Source organism: Dermacentor albipictus, chromosome 6, assembly GCF_038994185.2.
Source record: "Dermacentor albipictus isolate Rhodes 1998 colony chromosome 6, USDA_Dalb.pri_finalv2, whole genome shotgun sequence".
NCBI lineage: Eukaryota > Metazoa > Arthropoda > Arachnida > Ixodida > Ixodidae > Dermacentor > Dermacentor albipictus.
The window spans coordinates 119,634,537-119,652,549 of NC_091826.1; the positions used below are offsets into that span (position 1 = coordinate 119,634,537).

Below are 18,013 nucleotides of genomic sequence, written 5' to 3' on the forward strand. Positions count from 1 at the left end.
GGCCATTTTGTGGCCTAATCAGCCTCTGGCCGCCGAGTGTCCGGGCCGCTGCGTTGCTGGGGTTGCGTTGCGAACGCGCTTTGTTAACCGAGCCATGTCTCTCCCCCGTGTGCCGAATTCCTCTATTTTCCTCTCGCTCTTTCTGTCATACCTTGCCTCAGTAAATGTAGCGTGGTAAGCGTATCGGACCACCGCTTCGAAGTTCCTCGCTGCGAAGCGCGGACGAGGAAAGGAGTCAAGTGGCCGCCAAGATGCTGCAGTCGTCATCGATTGTGGAGACCATGCGGGGCCGGAGGTCTCACCGATTCGTACCGGGAGGGCTGACTTTTCCGTCCTTCCATCTGCTCAACGATTCGGTGAGTCCGACGGATTTTTCGTGGGTCTCTAGCATCATTACCATTCTGGCGGCTGCTAATTGCGCGGACTGCTCGGGTACAGTGCCTCTAAGGCCGGCTAACTCTGCAGAAGTTCTCGGTTTTGCTATTGTTGGCGTGGCTCAGTGGCTTGCCCGGCAGTTCTCAGTTGATGCGCGCCTTTCCTCGCAAAATTCAAGCCGTGATAGCTGACGCACTATTAATATGCCCTCTTGTCACCTTTAGGAAGACCGGTTAGTGGTGGTGCCTTCTGCACCACCAATTGAGGGCAAAGCTGGCAGCGCATAGCCGAGCGGAGACAAAGGCCACGAAACAGGCCCGCTCCGCGAAGAGGCAAGCGCCCCGGACATCCCTCCGTCGCGCGCGCAGAAGGGGACGCTCCCCCGCTACCCCGCGGCGATGACGGGGAGGACAGCCCGAGTGGAAAGCAGCCGGGGGAACGAAACCCGCCACCCCCACCAAAGGGTGTCGGAATCGTCTTTTTCTATTTTTTTAAACGGCCCGAAGAGCGCCGAAGGGACCGCAGAGTGACCCGTTTGTAAATAATTGTAAATAGTTCTTCGACGGCCTCAGGGAGGCGGAGCGCCGGAACGTGGCTGGTATTGCACGGGCGCGGGCGCCGTAGCGTTGCTTGTGTTGCAACGGGCGCGCGGGGCCGGATACAGCGTGTGTCGCTGTTGCCCCGGGTGGGTTCACTCTGCGGGGTCACAACGAGCTCGGCCGATCAAGATCGCGTGCCACCCGCTAACACTGCAATGTGGAAGCTGCGTTTAAGGTGGTAACCCCATGCGCCGGAGGAACGCGATTTAGCGCCACTCCGGCAAGTATCGCACGGTCATCAGAGCGCCAAGGTTTTATTTAAAATCGATTCGCGCTGTGACTTGGCCCGGCGTGGAGCGACTCTTCGTCTATCGCCGAACCTTCCACGTCTGTTCATCACATAGACATCACGTATTCGAAGTCAATTTTGATTGGTGTCGCGGATGAACAGTGTGCGTCCGTGGAAGGAATTTCCGCTAGCGTCGAAGTCGTATGTCATCGCGCTAGTGAAGACCACGTTTACTGTGTCCGGCTGAACTCAGACGGAGTAACCATTTGTGCTGAGGTGAGGCATGCCTATGCGGTTCCACAACTTTGGATCAGCCAACCACTTCTCTTCAAAAAGCTCTCAGCTATCCTCTTCGCTGCAATCAGGCAGGCTGCTATCCGTCTTTCTCTGTCCTTGTTTTCCCTTTGTTCAGTGTGTCTTCGCTGCGTTACTTGGTTCTCTGTGTCTTACCTAGCCGTCTTAGTGTTGCTTTTGTGTATGTGTTTTCTTAGGTATGGTTCGCGTTGCTTTTATGTTAGCCATTTATGTGTATCAATGTGTTTTGCGTTTCGGGAATGTTTCGCGTGTGTTTTCGCTGGCGTGTTGCGTCAACGGGTGACGTCGACCTCCATCGAAGACTGGCGACGGCGGGGCTGTGGATCGGGCTGTGCGGTCACGAAGATTGGCGCGGACCATGGCTGTACCATGGAGCGGACACCGCCAGAGGCACCGGACCCAAAGGCCGTTGCCGGACGCTGTTAGAGCAGCTTGGAGTCGCACGCGTGACATGCGGGCTTTGTTCGTGCTCGCCGGAGATATATTTAACGCGGACATTCTCGGTACAACTTCTTAATCGTTTGTTATTCTCTTTTGTTTTGATTGATGGCATGGGCCAACGTTTTGTTATTTTCCCTTGTCCGCGTTTGTGCCCGAATGTCATTATGACTCTAAGCGTTTGTCTTTTGTTGTTACTCTTACATTTTTCTTCGGTGGATGTTTTTATTGTGCATGTTCGCGTTAAAGCATGGTGTCGTGTGGACTTTTGTGTTGGTGTTGTGTAGCTCAGACGTACCTATTTGATTTGTTCTAATAGCTTGCTTTTCTTCCTTTGATGTCTTTTTGTTTATGTTTTGGGGGCTGGTGATTTTGGGTTCGGACTGCCAATGGGTGGCTCCGGTATTGGCAATGTAATTACTATTTCTTTGTTCTTTGTTTTCTTTTCTTCTTTGGCTGACATCGGAGCCACCAGCCTTGCATTGGTAGGGAGCATTTAAGGAGGGAGGGATGTGGGGTTTCCGGTTCTCGCGGTGGTTGTGTAAAGCCGTTGCGTTGTGTTGCCGGGGGCTCCGTGTCCCTCTCCTCCTTGCCTGGACGGGGTGGCAGCGGGTCATAAAACACTGTCGCTCGGCTGTCACCCCGCCCACGCGAAGGTCAACAGGCTTTTCCCATTGGCCGACATTTTGGCGGGATTCGGGCCCCGCTTGCGTGCACTCCGGGTAAGCGCGCGCAAGACGGGCGCCCGGGGAGACCACATCGGGGCGTCGGAAGGTGCGTACGTGTTCCTTCTCTGCCGGCGGCGGTCCCCTTTGTCCGCCGCCGGCCGATGGTTACTCCGGCTCGTCGGGGTCCCGGCCTCGGCGGGCGTGCGCGCACTCTTCCGTCGTCTCGATGTCCTGAGGCAGCGTCTGCCGATCGTGCCCCCGTCTGTTCGTCTGTCGTTTCTCTCTATTTCCCTTTTCTCTGCTGTGGGGAGCACGATGGCAGGCGCTGACCGAAGGATAGGCAAATTCTTCTGCTGGGGGGTTCTTTGTTCTTTGTTTCTCTCTCTGTCGCGGTGCGGGTAAAACGTGTGTTTGTATTGAGTCCCAGGTTAATAAATGTTCTTTGTTGTTTCTTGAGAGCTTTGCCTAGGGTCTCCCTTGCTGCGCGCGCGCGGTCTCGCCTTCCCCTTTGCTGTGGGGCCGGCGGGGCGCGTACGCGCGCAGCTGCGCGTCGGCACACGGAGCGGGCCGGAGTAGGCGCGGACGCGCGGTGCCCTGCGCGCGCGGCGCTCGGAGTGCTCGAACCCGCGGTGGTGGTCGTCCGGCGCGCCGTGAGCGTCGCGGGTGAACACCACAAAGTACAATGGTCTGTGGTTTACTTAACAAATACAAAGTTGACTTTCTTATTCGTACCACCTTGCTTGAATCACATATAAAGGTCTGCCGCTTATTGTGGGGCACGATGACATTGTCCGAAATGAGAAACCTCCACATAATAAGAAAGACAATTAGAGCCATCATGAATTCCCCACACATCAGTCAGACTGAAACACTTTTCTATCAGTTGAACTCCGTTCTTTTACCGCAGTTATACAAAAACACGAATGTTGAACGCCATGAAGTACGTGTTTCAGGGAAGAACACCTTCTTACACCGCATCACTTACTTAAAAGAAAAAGAAAAACTATGCTTAATTGATCCCATGAAAAAATGGAAACTTCCACGAACTCCAACCATCCACGCAAAACAGATGTTACGCTAGCTATTCTCCAACCCTAAAAGATGTGTTTATTAGTCTCTGTATTTTGCTACTGAAGCTTAACGAATAAGTAGCTTGGAAAAAATGCTGCCGCATTTGTATGTCCGTAACTACAACCTCGCGCACTTTACAGTTTTGGTAATTGTGTGATACAATTCGTCTCAACTGAAATCTCAAGCTTTTTCCTGCATTGCAGCTTTTATTTACTTTTAGTTTTTTACTTCGTTTTAACATGTATTTGACGTATAGCATAACGGTTGTTGTCGCTTTGCATTTTTAAAATTCTGTTTTGGTTCTTTTTTGTTAAGCAAGTAATATTCTTACTGTGCACTTATATTCCCGTTGCATGTACCAATTTGAAAGGACCGTCGACCTCGTCAAGCTGAGTTGTGGCGTTTAGTGATCGGACCTCAACATGTGTATTTTTCGGATTGATGTTGTAATGATGCGATTTCATTTCATGATTTGGTAATACACAAGCCAACTCCTCAAGAAGCTCTGGGGCACCCACAACCACATCTATTAGAGCTAAATGAGGCGCTTAACAAACTCGCCTAACGCTCTCCACAGGCGGCCAATGCCATTCCTACTCAATTTGAAGGTTCTTCAATGCAGTGCAACGAGCACAAGGACAGTCTTTTTACTGGTTGCGCTAAACTGATAAACCTTCTAATACCATAGCAACAAGCCTAAATTCTAACCCTAATCATTCCTATATTTCTATATTGCTTCCACAAGTATAATGAGTATAGTACCAAAGCGGGAACCGATTGAGAGCTTCACAGATTAAACTGAAGCAGGGATCATCATATTAAATAAAACGTGGCTAAGTCAGTTCATTTCTGATAATGAGGTTTTCCTGCCAAGGCCTAAATTTGACCTATTTCATCCCTATAGGAAGTACGGAAGGGAAGAAGGAGTCCTAATCGCGATCAAAAATACTTTGTCATTATTCGGGAATAAAGTCATCATTTCCGAATTACCATACGTTTTTCGTGCACTGCGCATTGGCAAAAGCAGTTTTTGGCTTCTATTTCGCGGCCATCTGGAAAATAATAATCTTTTACGAAAATGCTCTTCCGCTCTGTACAAGTTATCAAATGTAAAGTTCGTAGTTTCCCAAACTTCGGTAACTAATTATCCGACTATAAACTGTTTATTTTATCCACAAAAAGCCCGGCGCCCACGAACGATCGCAATTACTCAATCTAACGCAAGATTTCACATTCATCAAGATTTATGTTCAGCCACCAGAGATGAAAAGCACTTTAGACCTGCTTCGGACATCTATCCATGAAGAAATGAATGGCGCAGGTGTGCTCCCTGGTTCCAGTATTCAAAATCATTGGATATTGGCATTTTGCTGTCGATTGAGAAGAAATCGCAAGCATCGAAACTGATCAGACTATCAAAAAGAAGCTTTACGCCATTCACAACGTACTTTCACAGTGTTTTGGTATGCTCCGTGAGTGTTACCTAAGCCGCTGTCTATATTATCTGGGAATTGTTGAAGATCAAGCTACTTAACTTGATAAACAATTTCCATCTCTTGCAATGTCTCATACAAATAATCAGGTTTTCTAGGCAGCTGAAACATTTTCTAAACAAGAATAAATGCCTGTATAGAAACTGCAACATCAACTAAGAGTCTGGAAACTAGGCAGGAATGTCGTATGTTCGTTAAAGAAAGCCTTTAAAAGTTGTGGGGAGCACGCGCCTCCATTTCCTCCCGCGTACCCGCGGCGACCCGTTCGCACGGGGCGACGAGGGGCGCCGTCGTGCACAACCCGTTCGCACCTTGGCGACGGGTCGTGCCGGCGTAGACAGGGGAGAGAGGCACTACGCGCCCTCCGTTTCTTCGTCGCTCTCATGACGCGCGTACTCCCCTTCTCCTACGCGGCTCACGGGAAAGGGAGACGTATCCGGCGGGCGAGGAGGACTTCCCCTCGCAACAAGGTAAAAAGGCATAAAAGCGCGCGACCGGGAGAGACTCCCTCTCTTGGGACGCCGACGCCTTGGATTGCCTGCACTGCACCTGCCGCATCCCGTGAGTGACCTCGTTTGTCTGACCCACCCAGACAACGAGGCAAGCCTTTTACTACTTTTACTGAGAGGACGTCCCTCTGCGAGTGTTTGATATTGCAATTAGCAATAAACGTTGTTACCGTTGACACCGCTGGTTGCCTTATTCGTCCGAACCCGGCGTAGCCGCGATTCCCGCGCTACGGGTTGGGAGTACCACGGAGCGACTGCGTGGGGCTAGATCCGGAGCTCGCCTTCAGCTCTAGCCGCACGCAGAGTGGAACCCACACAAAGTAAGTAACGAGAACGATAATTTCTTTCTCTCGTGACTAACTATCTATACTGCAGTTCAACCCGAAAAACTGTTAACACATGCTTTCAACAAAAAACACGAACACTCTACAGTTAACTGATGGTGATGGCAAACCTGTTAAAACGGAAGAATCTGCGGCCAACATCAAAGAGTGTTTCCCATCTCCGTTCTTGACCCCCAGCGCTAAACTTAACAGTCATGCCATGAATACGTCCATTTGAAGGATGCCTCAAATATATATTACCACCGAGCGCTTTTGAAGCCGTTCCTCGGCAGGTTGCGATGTAATAAGCACTCGTAAACATCCTACTTCTTTCAAGTGAGGTCCAGCCCTTATTATTTGAACAGTTCCTTAACTCTGGAAACGTTCATGACGAAGACAAAAAGCGAAAATTATTCTTAAGTCATTCGACCGAGCGGACGTTCGCAATTACCGCCATATTTCGTTGACCAGCGTTTGTTCTAAGTTGCTAGAGTATGTCATACTCACGAATCAGATGACCTATCTCAAATTGCTTTGATTTCTTTACTCTCAAAAGCATAATTCTTTGATATTTCTGACTTTCGGAACTCCACTTGAGGAGTTGCTTACAGTTCTTACATATTAGAATTCATGAACTTGAATTTCTTACAAATCCTACTATTCGTGCAGTTGAATTCATCTTCAAATCGACGGCGTCTTCTTGAACTTTTTTAAAAGCGTTTTAGCCTGTGAACCATAATTTTTTGCTCAATAATTTGTCATGCGTCGCTGTCCCTCAAAACCTAATCTGTTGGCTTCATCATTACCTTATAGAGCGAAAGCACTTCACTACCGCTAATACCCTTCATTCTCTCCTGACTATTGTGATGTCATTGTCCCGCAAGGAGCTGAACACATAAAACCCCATAACTGAAATAATTTTACATAATACTTGCATATAGATATTTTCATTTAGTTTAGGCACAAAATACGTAGAAAATATCGTATAGTAATATATATTAAGAGTTATTGCAATTTAATAGACTAGCAACACGTTCAACGATGCAAAGTCATCCGATTCAACCACTGCTTTATCGCACTAGCCCATGGAAGAATGGTATAAAAGATGCACAGCATAAAAATTCACCACTGTTCGATATGTGCATTTCAGGTGGGTTCAATGAACGCGATCGGGAAGGATGCCTTCACACGCATTTAAACGGGCATTAGACTCCTAAGCACCCAAGTTGCTCCGAAGGGATGGGAGGATCTCGACGGTCCGGAAAGGAGTGCGCGAAAGAGCTCGGCCGTCGAAGCGGGAAAGGGGGATGACGGGCGAAAGGCAGAGGGCAGTGGCGAAGGCGCCACGGCGCGGGAGAAAGTTTCCAAGTGCGCCGGTTCCGGCGAAAACGCAGAGCAGACGACGCGCTCGCAGGCGGAGCCCCATTTTCGTGCGCTGCTCTCGAGCCGGCGAGCAGGCGCCGCTGCTTCTGGCCCTGGATATTGACGTCGCCGCAGCGCGTGGTTTCAGCTGGAAAACCTTTTCCCGACACGCCGCTCCGGTAGGACTGCAGCAGAACCGAGTGAAAGCGAAACATCCAGGCACAACCACGAAGCTACTGGGACATCGGAGTGCCGAGTGTTCCTATCTTGCACCACTGCTCCTCTTCCGCTAATTGTTCCGTCTGCTATGCGCTCCGCTCGGCTGCATTGTGTCGTCTGCAACGTGGCAGCCGTGAAAGCCGGTAGACTGTTCTCGTTTTCGTCTGCTGCTAGATTTAATTGGTGTTTCGTGAGTTTCCTGCAGCGTTGGCGCCTGTGTTCCTCGGACTAATCAACTATCAGCTGCACTTAAGGCAAGTGACGTCCTCTTGACAAAATTAAGCACTCCGCCTGGAATGGTCGTTGTCTCTACTGCCCTTCTATACTTGTTTTTTTCTATGGTGCGGCGCTGCACGAGTGAAATTCCTGCTACATAAATCTCTTTGATTATCTGAGATTTCGGCTCTTCAACTTCCTTCCCATTTCTTCCGTCTTTTTTTGTTTTGTTTGTCATTTCACAATAAATTCGGTCATGGCAGTTTAGCGTAACGTCAGGGTAATGGCGATTCCTACGAGTCTAAAGGTGAAATTTTAATTGCGGGTCCGGGGCATATATGCGCGTAACGTATCCATCTCATTCTTTTTTTTTTCTCTCTCTCTTATTATTCTACAATGGCCGCACGAAGGACCGGAAACTATATTCAGCGGTGATAATTAAAATATCAGAAAAGTGAATATTCTTGGGGAATGAATTTTACGCATGTGCATAGTATGTTGTTTTAGCATCTCTTTTCTGATATAGCCGATATACACCCATCGTGGTCACGTGAAACGCGCACGTACATGTACGTGCTGACGATCCAACGTGCGGCCTTCGACTGGAAGTCCAGGCCATCAACTGCTCCTCTTGTAGCGTCTGTTTAAGCGATATGCACTTCAATAATTTTGACTCAGACAGGGTCGTGTCAAAGCTTTTTTTAAGGGTAGTAAAAATCCGCTTGTCTGTGACACTTCCTTTACAGCTTCACGCGCTAATTCAGAGGACAAAATTATCTGTCATCCCATAATAATCATGTTATCACTAGGCACTACATATAATGACAGAAGTAATAATCGTACGTCCCAGGTCGCCTATCTGTGATGAACTCATGAGTCGTCGCATTTCGATGGGGGGGGGGGGGGGGGCGCAAATGCAAAAACATTCGTGTACTTAGTTTTAGCTGAAGATTAGAGAACCCTAGGTGATCAAAATTAATCCAGAGTCTCCCGATACGGCGTGCCTCATATTCAGGTCGTGGTTGGGGCACGTCAAACCGCATAGTTTTATTTAAATTTTATTGAGTCGTGAGCAACACACGAATGATGTAGCTCCGGAAGGTGAAATACGTGCTTTGGGCAGACGCGCAAGTGCGTAGTGCAGTGCAAATGGTGCACCGGAATGCTACCGTGGTTACTGGAACTATGCCTGTCTGTAGGCACCTGGGGCGCATTCGGGTGAATCAGAATTTGGAAGTCACTGCAGTGCACAACACAAATATGCATGGTATGTACACGAGCTAGAGTCGTCATGACGTGGTATTCTGTTTTCAATATTTTGAAACACGCATTCATCTGGGGCCTGCACTGAAATCATGATTCTGTGGGTGCAGCTTTGTTCACATTTCGGTCTAAAAAAATTCATGTGCCAATGTTCATGAGAGATTTTTAACAAATATATATACAAAGTCAGACTTAAAACAGACGTCATGTCTGTCGCATCGGAAGCAAATTATGAGTTTGGGACGTGATTTGATATCTCGCAGAGTGCGCTGGACGTCACTAAATAACTTCGAAACGGAGTTTGCCTGACCAGTTCTACAACAGAACGCACATTATTTCTCTTTTATTCATTAGAACTAGCATCAGATCCGTCTTTTGCTTAAGAGCAGGAGTCATAATTTCGAGCCACACTGAAACCTTATACGCATGGAAGAAGCAGTTTCCTAAAAAAAAAACTGTAAAGCAGATGGTTTTCGCTATTCTCTGCTATTCTAAAGCTATGTTCCTAGAAGGATCTGGCGCAACTGAAATAATCCACCAAACCGCTTCAGTTTTAAGAAGTCATCCGTGAAAGGCATAAATTTCGAGGTGCCGCAGGTTTAGTTACAAGGCAAAAAAAAAAGTTGTGACGCTTGGAACAAAAAAAGCATTTGCTCTCGACACCCACGTGCGGCCTGTCGCTCTGATTGCGTCATTCAGAGAAGTCACACATAAAAGGCAACTAAGCAGCCATTTTCTACTTCAGAATCCAACCCTGTGATGCTCGGTACTAGGTTGAGGGCGGGAACACTCTGAAAATCGGTGACACGTGCCGCTTTGGGCTTCGGTTTCACGAAATTCCGGGCTATAGCGCTGTCCCTTTCATTGCCGTCAAAACCTGCCCCAGACAGTGCGAGCTCTATTTGATATCATTTACGCCCCGTTATTGCGCCTGCTAACCGCCTTTGGCGCAACATGCTCTAACGCTTGTTAACAAAAGTTGGCGAGAAAAGAAATAGTAACTTGCAGCCTGAACATCCTTCAAACGCAATCGGAGCAATTTTCTGTGGTGCGGTCATCTGCAGCGCGAGTCGCAGACGCTGCATGTGCGCATCACGGGGAAGGTTAGAGGATCACGTGGGCGTTGTATAAGTGTACTTGAAGTTTTTTTAATGTTTATTTCAAAGGGGAAATTATATAAAATAGCCTGAAGCAAATAAATCGCCTGCAGCGTAGTTCAGTATCTTCATGCCAATGAATTGATCAAGCGGACTCTTATTATTGATTCGTGTCATGTGGTTCTTGGTTGCCATTTATATCTTTTTTTACTGTCTCGTTCTCTTCTGTTCTTTGGGAAGATAAATAAAACTACTGCAACCCGTGGCAATGCCGTAAAAGAAGCAGAAATGCAGCGAATAGTCTTTTGCAGAATGCCCTACGTGTCCATCGTTTTTTTCGTGCTCTCATTTAGTCGGCCCCCACAGTGTCTCAAACAACTAGTCCGCACACGCTGCACTGGAAACAACAATAATCAATGAAAGCGTCATCACGCTTAAAAGGAGGCTTTAGCTCGGGCGCTCCTATCTAAATACATGTAAAAGGAGAATTCGTTTCCTCGGCTACCACTGCACCAAACTGAACGAAGCTTCTCGCATTTAAAAAAAAAACTTCAATTCTAGTGACTATTGGTTTGAAATTTCTTTGTTTAGGTCGTCAATGTTTTAATAAAAACAGCCTAAAATCACGAAAACGAAACTATCAAATTTAAAACTGTAACTCAGGAAAGAGAAATAATATCACGGTTCTGTGAAATGCGATACTAATTTCAAAAAAATTATTAATATGGATATACAGCTTTTGCAGGATGCTTGTACACAACGTAAAAAATTCACGTAATATATAAATTGACACATGGAATTTGTCCGCTCTAAATTATCTAATAGATTGCGTTTACACAACCACGATATTGTTCTTGATGGAGAGCTGTTTATTTGTAAACTGCACGATTCTATTTTCTTTTTAACTTTGGAATTTTAAAACATTTCTTCAACAAAATTCAGGACCTAAATCGAAATTCCGCTTTCAGCAGTCACTACAATTTACCTTTCGCTTTCAAATGCAACAAATGTGATTTAAATCGGTCCGGGGGTTATACCTCAGAAAAGCGTTTTTGCGTTTTAAATGTACGTGAAACGCCGCATCGGAGCTGGGCCCGAGCTGGAGCTCTCTCTTAAGGGAACTGCGGGGTTTCCCTGAGCTTTCGATGGATGGCTGGCGTGGGCGTCCTTCCCGCGACACGGACGCCTTACAGTTACTTGGTAAATAGATCGTAAAGCACGTGCGGTGACTGTAAGCTACGTGCGGCGCATCGTGAAATAGCACACTCGTGTGCTTTTCAAATGTTCTTTCTTTCGCACAAAGGCGCTCGCAAAGGCACACTGCTTTCCTGCATAGGGTGTTGCAGGCAAGTGTTTGTAACCCGCGAAAGCCGATAGCGTTTGTTCTCTGTGCGACCGAATTCACGCGCCTAAGCCCGTTTTCTCGTAGCGATAGATCACCTAACGCCCCAGTAACAGCTATTTGCCGTAAAACACACACACGCCCACACACACAGATAAAAAAAAAGCTATTGAAAGTTGCGTAGCGTTCTAGTGTTCACGTTTGAACTAACGGCAATTGGCGTCAGCCATTCCGAAGCTTTGTCGGAATGTCTCGTTGCCAAGGCAGGTCAGATATCGACTGTAGTAAATCGAATCCCGTAAAATATAAATGAAATTTCCAAAGCATCCTTGCCGACAGCCGCCGTATGAAGCCGAGTGCTGGACATTCGCACGAGCTACGCACATTAACATCTGTACTTTTGTCATATTTCCTTCTAACACTGCAGTCACGTGTGCTCAACGGCCCGCGAAGTTGGTAAAGCGAGGCCATCGATGCGCGCACCGACGCTTGTGCCTTGCGCAGTCAGTGCCGGCGCATTTGCATATTGTCGGCGTGTCGGTGTCGGGCGCGAAGCAGAGGCTCAGTCTTGCAGCCATCAAGGCGCAGAGCTAATCACTCTCGTCAATGGCTCGTGCAGCCATCTCTCAAGCACGTTCCATCGATTCGATCCGATTATCATTACTGGCGTCTCAGAGCACGCACGTCATACTTATCTGAGACCATGCAGAGAATGTACGACTCAAAGGACATCAACCTTTGCTTTGTACATTTGGTTATCAATTAATTCATGCGTCGTTCATTTAGAAGAGCATTATTGATTATTTTTTGACTAGCTAGTGTATCAGCATTGTTCGATGAGGTTCTTGTACAATTCGTCTATTGTTAGCAGTTTCCGTGTTTCTTTGTATTTTATATGAAGCTGATCGTTTAGTTTTATGTTGCATTCTTCATTTATTATTTGCCCGTTTCATTTTGTATGTGCGTATGTTGTGGCCCCTTCCATTTCAAATCAACTTTATTTGATCTTAAGCGTGAAACAAACGAAATAAAACGCAAACCAATATTCACAGGTTTCGGGATGCTCTTTTTTTCTGTCTGTGATTCTTCGTTGAAATAGTGACACATATATATATATATATATATATATATATATGTATATATATATATATATTAACACGAACAATTGATTTCTTGGTAAAGCCATTCTGCAGTGCTGAACTTTGGCCAATCTCGACTATGGAAATGCAGATAGTGTCAGCGTTGATTTTGCGCTCAATAACACAATCAATGCGCTGGACCGGCAAACTTGATTGTGGTCCGGCAGGTCGCGCTCAGAGCGTAGCGGGAGCCTCCTACGTAGGGACCGAGGGGGAGCACCTGGCGGCCGCTTCACAGGCCTGCTGGACGGCCCGTTGCTAGTCGGCGAGTAGTGAGCTTCTGAGGCGCGTCTCCCACTTGTCCGAGGTAGAGTCGGGCGGAGCGTCTCTGCACTCCCAGAGCTTGTGTGCAAATGTCGCCGAGACCTCGCGCGAGGGTTACGTGTCGCTGGAGTACGCGTCGGGATAGAAAACGCGTAATTGCACATATTGTTGTGCCATTACCACAAGCCCGGATTCCGAATCTGCAAGATGCGGAATCTATCCTGCGAGCGCCCTAATTCTCCCTTCACAAGTCAAGATGCTGAGCCGTCAGGCAGCGGTGTCCTGCTGCGGGAGAAGCCTCGGCGAGCCGCATGTTTGGACGTGTCGGCGTGTGCCAGACAGCCCGGCGCCGCACCTCCCTTTGCCTGGAGGTCACCGCGCGCGCGAACTTTGAACCGGGTGGCCAGCGCGGTCGCTGGTTGGACCCCTCGGACGACCGTCGTGTGCTGACTTTGTATTGGGCCGTTTGAGTGACTATGGTTCCTCGGGGATTATAAAAGCAGCGGCGCGCCACCTGAAAAACAGGATCCGCCGACCCACCGGCAGAGAGTGTCGCTCCCGACTGGGGTGAGATGTGTCACGTTTTTTCGCCGGACGCCGTCGTGCGGGAACAGTCGCGTTTGTGTGAGCTCTCGGCCCCAGTGCCGACCCGTTCATGTCCTGTATGATAACCTGTATATAATGTATAAAGTCCCTTTTGTTATTCTCATCGACGCCAGGCTCGGAGTCTTCGCTACCAACGCTCTGTCACGAAACGGGTGACGAGCGCTACGGGACCACAAAGCCGTAATCGTGGTGCAGCGGTGCAAGTTCGTAACACTGGTGGCACCGGTTGGGGTGTCGCAACACTGGTGGCAGCGGTGGGATGTTCGCAACACTGGATGGCAGCTACGGGATTGACCGGCATCAGCTACCTCGGCGCGGTGAGTGCCTGAAGTTTACCTCAAACACCAGACTTTCTCTGACACAGGTTATAGTAGCTTAGGGAAGGATTTGGTGTTGCATTGTGATAACCTTGTGTGTTTCAAGCCTAGTAAAGAGTGTTTTGAAAACCAGGGGATGCTGAGGGGGTAAACAGGGCAGTGTGTGAAATACTTGCATATGCCTTACTAGTAGTGTTATAGTAGCGTACGGCAGGTATATTCAAAAAGGGTAAACAGCAGGAGGACAGTGTGAACGATGGAGAAGTACAAGGTGAAGGAACTTCTCGAAATTTGTGAGGAGTTGGGCATTGAGTTGGGCTCAACCAAAAGAAAGAATGCGATCCTTGAGGTCATGAGGACTGGGGACGTAACGGCTGAGGAAGCCGCAGAGGCCTGGGCGGAAATCAATGAACGTCGGGAAAGGGAGGAAATGAGAGAAAAGGAACGCCGCGAGGAGGAAAAGGAGGAAAGGAGAGAAAAGGAACGCCGCGAGGAGGAAAAGGAGGAAAGGAGAGAGAGGGAACGACGCGAGCACGAGCTTAAAATGAAAGAGTTGGAGACCCGAAATAACTCGCCGGCGCCTAGTCTCACTTCTAATGTTCCCAGAATACGCGATCAACTTCCACCCTTTGTCGTCGGAGAGGATATGGCCAAATACCTCGTGAAATTTGAGCACGTGTGTGAACGGAATAGCATTGAGCGATCCCTTTGGGCACAGAATCTGTTAGCCTTGCTTCCTGGGGAGGCATCAGACGTAATAACTTGCTTATCGAAAGAGGCGTTTGAGAGCTACAGTGATGTGAAGGAAGCGCTACTGCGGAAGTACAAATTGTCGCCCGAAGCTTTCCGGCAGAGGTTCCGGTATGCAAAAAAGGGTAAGGAGTCGAATGTTGACTTCGCGTTTCGTCTAAAAGCCGACCTGGTGGAATGGCTGAAGGGCGAAGAGGTTTACGACGACCGCGACAAAATTGTCGAATGCATCGCGTTGGAGCAGTTCTACCGTTGCATTGATGAGGATGTCCGGCTCTGGCTGCAAGATAGGCTAAAGGAGGTTAAGCTAAACAAGGCAGCAGAGTTAGCGGAAGAGTATTACACCCGCCGCAGCTTGCACAGCAAGGCAGTGCGCGTAGAAAAAGCTGATAGGAGAGATTGGTTTTCCGGGAAGCCCGACGAACGGAAGCAAATCACGCGTCGCGAGTTTCGGGACGACGAATCCCTTACCAAAGAAACTGTAAGGGAAGGACAGAATGCATCTCAGAATGATGACGATGGTCCGAAACAGCGAAACGAAATGACGCGTTCTGTTGAAAAACGGAAACCGTTAACCTGCTACAATTGCAAAAAGCAAGGGCACATCGCTGCAAGCTGCCCAGAGAGAATTGCTTTTGCAACGATACAGGAAACTCGCAAAAACATACGTCTATTGGAGCCCTATGTGCAGGAAATTAAGGTAAACGGCAAGAAGTGCCGAGCACTGCGGGACTCTGCAGCAACTATGGACGTTGTTCACCCGTCTTTCGTCTCCTCGAGTGATTTTACGGGAGAGTGCGTTAGGATACGGCAAGTGGCCGAGAAGGAGAGTGTCTGTTTACCGATCGCAACGGTTATCATTGAAGGAGAGTTTGGGAAACTTAACACCGAAGCCGCTGTGTCAGCCGCCCTCCCGGAGCAATTTTCCTACCTCTTCTCAAATAGCTCGGAGCAGCTGCTGAGGGATCAGGGCAAATCATTCTTTGCCGACGTGGCGTACATGGCCCCCACGCGATCCAAAGCGCGCCCGCTGTCGAGGGAACTTGACTTAGCGTCGGTGAGCGAAAGGCGGTGCGGTACAGGGACCGATCAGGGTAACTTGAGTGGCGAGCAGTCGCGGGAGAGGCAGAGCTCGGAGGCTGGCCTAGACGAGCGGGTCCTGGAGGTGAGTGGGAGTGACGCGTGCAGTGCTAACCGCGATAGAGACGCGACGCCGCAATTAGGCGACGCGGGCTCCACACTCGCTCCGGTTTCCGCCAGCTGGCAGGAGCAGGCTGCAGTTGAAAGGGAAACTCGGATTCGCGAACAACAGGAAGATTGTTCACTAGGCGATCTTAGGAAGAGCGTCAAACGGGGAGTGGAAAAAAGGGGGTTTCATTTGGCAAGGAATCTGGCTTATTGTACCGCCGCTACACGGATAAGCAGGGTCGCAAATATAAGCAGCTTCGGATTCCGCGAAAATATCGCCGGGAAAAATGAATGACCTCATTTGCTTCCTCAGAAGTATGTTTTCGGTCCAAGTGATTTCAAGGGGACCATTCTATTTGTAATTATTATTGCTGATTAATAATTGTTTCTATTTTGTTGCGTTGTTAATTTGAAAATTGGTTGTTTGAGCCTTGTGTACTAGATCGTACACCTGCCTCTTGTTGCAGCGGGAGCAAAAAGAGGGATAGCAATTTAGTTAGGTTGATTTGGATTATGGCCTTGTCTGGTGTTTGACGGGAGACAGAGGGCACTTGTTCGTGTTGGGTGTTGCCTTTTGCCGGTCGGTTTTGCACGCTGCAGAACGACCAAGCGGGACCAGTGGCGAGAAGCAAGGTCTTAGGAACGACCCGAGCGGAGCTGGTCAAGGTGCCTTGGCGACGACGCGGTGAGCAGAGCTCCTGTCCTGGCGAGTCGGACCTGGGCACGTGAAGTTACCTGGCATCCCGACACTGGACGTGAACTTGGACGAGCCTGACGAACGTGCGCGCCTGGCATCCGAGCCACGTGGAGGCAGCTCGTCTTCCCGGCGCCTTATCTGAGGGCGGGGATGCTGTTGTGCCATTACCACAAGCCCGGATTCCGAATCTGCAAGATGCGGAATCTATCCTGCGAGCGCCCTAATTCTCCCTTCACAAGTCAAGATGCTGAGCCGTCAGGCAGCGGTGTCCTGCTGCGGGAGAAGCCTCGGCGAGCCGCATGTTTGGACGTGTCGGCGTGTGCCAGACAGCCCGGCGCCGCACCTCCCTTTGCCTGGAGGTCACCGCGCGCGCGAACTTTGAACCGGGTGGCCAGCGCGGTCGCTGGTTGGACCCCTCGGACGACCGTCGTGTGCTGACTTTGTATTGGGCCGTTTGAGTGACTATGGTTCCTCGGGGATTATAAAAGCAGCGGCGCGCCACCTGAAAAACAGGATCCGCCGACCCACCGGGAGAGAGTGTCGCTCCCGACTGGGGTGAGATGTGTCACGTTTTTTCGCCGGACGCCGTCGTGCGGGAACAGTCGCGTTTGTGTGAGCTCTCGGCCCCATTGCCGACCCGTTCATGTCCTGTATGATAACCTGTATATAATGTATAAAGTCCCTTTTGTTATTCTCATCGACGCCAGGCTCGGAGTCTTCGCTACCAACGCTCTGTCACGAAACGGGTGACGAGCGCTACGGGACCACAAAGCCGTAATCGTGGTGCAGCGGTGCAAGTTCGTAACACTGGTGGCACCGGTTGGGGTGTCGCAACACTGGTGGCAGCGGTGGGATGTTCGCAACAATATGCGAATTTTGAGACAATTGTTGGTAGGAAGCTATCAATGAAATGGTAAGCATCACTGGTGACATTGCGCAGGCGTGCCTAATTGAACAACTAATTTAAGTCGGAAAAAATGGCAATGGTCGCCTCACATGAAACACTGAACAGAATACCGAGCTGTCCTAGGTTATGATACAAATTAAGATGGCTGACCTGTTTGAATACTTCGCGAAAGGGAAGAAATCTTTGTTTGAAGGATAAAGTCCCAAGAAAATACAAAATTGCATAATTTCTTTTATTTTTACTGTCAATATAATCGCCTTTCCCCCTTCGCTTAACCGCCCCCCCCCCCACTCCTTATTCTGCGTCAACGTCAATTCATGGCTAACCTTCCTGTCTGTTTCTGTGCACGGGTAACTATTTTTTCTTTTTGGCTCTGTACGTCATTTTTGTTTTTCATTATATACGCAATAAAACTAAATCTTCAAAGTCCGCTCGTTTTCCACGAGAACACCTGTTTTCTTACCACAAGTTTGCGTGCACTTAGTACTCGCTGGTCGTGTGGCGTGTGCCTGTCATCTTCCAACTCTGCTACGACAAAGCTCATTTGATTGTGATGGAACAGATGCCTGCAGTGACTGGGACGTTAACATTTTCTTTTAGCTTCGCTATTCTGAATTACCAGAGCT

At 48.8% G+C, this 18,013-nt stretch overlaps 1 protein-coding gene across 1 annotated transcript in view; it reads left to right on the forward strand.

Annotated features, from left to right (window-relative positions):
* The first annotated feature begins 7,233 nt into the window (after positions 1–7,233).
* LOC135913786 (putative protein kinase C delta type homolog) overlaps positions 7,234–18,013 on the forward strand; it is a 725,274-nt gene continuing 714,494 nt past the window's right edge. Inside the window, exon 1 of the mRNA XM_070541297.1 lies at positions 7,234–7,855. The gene's annotated coding sequence lies outside the window, so the exon portion shown is untranslated. The remainder of the gene's footprint in view (positions 7,856–18,013) is intronic.